Consider the following 2,020-nt stretch of genomic DNA (forward strand, 5'->3'; position numbering starts at 1 on the left):
GTAATGAAGTTAATTTATGTGGGCGATGAAGCCTGCTTTTTTCCAGGCCCTGTTTTCATCGCCCACGGTTTTTGTGCAGCAAAAACTAAAATAAATGCTCATTTATTCGTTCATTTACATTTCATAGGCTGCTAATGTACACGAGCAAAGTGTGGAGGCCATAATTCTGGAGGCTCAAGCTGCTGGCAGCGACAACAGTCCAGTGTCTTCTGACAGCAGTCCAGGCGCTCTCTTTGATTCTGGCCGGCGATTTGTTCACGTAAGAAAGCATATCCTATGTCAGGGTTGGGGTATTGATTAGTAATTGTCTTTTAACTTATTGGTTCCAGGTGTCAACAATGACAGAAGATGGGCACTCGTCCTTCAGCAGTGAATTCACCTTCACTTCTGTGTTGACCGATGAATATGCATCATGTTATATTAGCCACAAGGAGGTGTGCACTACAGGCGTGGCAAGATGTAGCACTACATTTATTGAGAAAAGCTGTGGGCCTTTATATAAACAACCCATTTTCGCTGGTCACAGCTCAGTTACCGAAGATGAAGTTTCATTCTTTAACAGCTGTCAGTTTTGACATTTTTGCTCTTCTTTTAAGCGTTTTGCCACTCATGAGGAGGTCCGTGAGCGAGTTGTGCATTGAGGACAAACTTCTGTTGTTTCTGATGAAGTTCAGGCATGGCATGCCATTTTCTGTCCTCGCAGCTCTTTTTGATGTGCACAGAACTACAGCAGCACGAATCTTCAAGAGAGTGCTCGTGAATTTGAATGTGGCCACAAAAAGTTGGGTCTACTGGCCGTCACGAAATGTTATTCAGTCAACTATGCCACCTGCATTCAAGGAGCACAACCCAAGTTGTAGAGTAATTATTGACTGCACGGAGCTTGAAACTGAAATCCCAAATGGAGTGGGAAAACAGAACCTATGGTATTCACATTGCAAGAGTAGGCATACAATCAAATATTTAATTGGCATTGCACCCAACGGCCTGGTCACTTTTGTCTCAAAAGGATTTGGAGGACGGACTACAGATTCAGTGGCAACTGTTGAGTCTGGATTTCTGTCGCGACTAGAGCCAGGGGACCTGGTCTTAGCATACAAAGGTTTTCCTGGCATAAAGACAGGTGTCAGTACCCAGAAAGCGACATTGGTAATGCCACCGTTTGCTAGTAGTCAGCAGTTCACTGAATCGGAAGGAAATGCAACATATGAAACTGCGTCAGTACGAATACATGTTGAGAGGATCATTCAGCGACTGAAAATATTTTAAAGCACACATAAGATTCCGTGTGAACTCACATCTTATGCAGATGCAATCCTGCATATGATAGCTATAATAACCAATTTGAAAAGTCCTATCTTTGCAAAACAGTGAATGAAGAGGGGGACTTGCCCTGCAAAGGACGTTATATGAAGTGTATTTATTGCACAACCCACATATATGTATATTTTGGTGTATCACAGCCAGCACATCTCTAATTGTATCAAAATATCACAGTTTCGGCAGTGCAGATGACAGGAAGTTGATCACGTTATTGATGTGTCTGCTTGAATGCACAGGAATGGCATTCTTCCAGCCCTTTCACGTGTGTGCGGTTTTCTTTTGCAGTCCAGATTTTCATTCTTTGGGTTTGCCTCATAGGCGTGCACATTCATGTAATGCCTTCAAAAAGTGCTGAAAATAAAAGCGCCTCAGCTTTGGCACTGCAGACAGCAGGAAGTCACTGTCTTTCTTGACAGGTATCATTAGCATGTCTGCGCTCGAGTACACATAAAAGTGGCACACATCGAGTCCCAGCACATGCATGCACATCTGAACTTGAGTGAAGTACTGACGACTACGTCGTAGGGAGATGACTTCATCGCCACACAAGTAATTTAGCAAGGGCTTATTCTTCAGTGTGGTGTTTCTACGGCTGTACGGCCACTTTATTTCAAGCAGGATGGTTTCTCCATATTTGTCTCTGAAAAAAAAACACGCTGGTGTGGTCTGAACAAAATAAGTTTGCGGAACTCCTTAC

The 2,020-nt window shown here is 43.3% G+C and overlaps 1 pseudogene; it reads left to right on the plus strand.

Annotated features, from left to right (window-relative positions):
- Nucleotides 1–338: 338 nt before the first annotated feature.
- LOC142563509 (uncharacterized) lies at nucleotides 339–1,454 on the plus strand (annotated as a pseudogene).
- Nucleotides 1,455–2,020: the final 566 nt, after the last annotated feature.

This window comes from Dermacentor variabilis, chromosome 11 (genome assembly GCF_050947875.1).
Source record: "Dermacentor variabilis isolate Ectoservices chromosome 11, ASM5094787v1, whole genome shotgun sequence".
Taxonomy (NCBI): Eukaryota; Metazoa; Arthropoda; class Arachnida; order Ixodida; family Ixodidae; genus Dermacentor; species Dermacentor variabilis.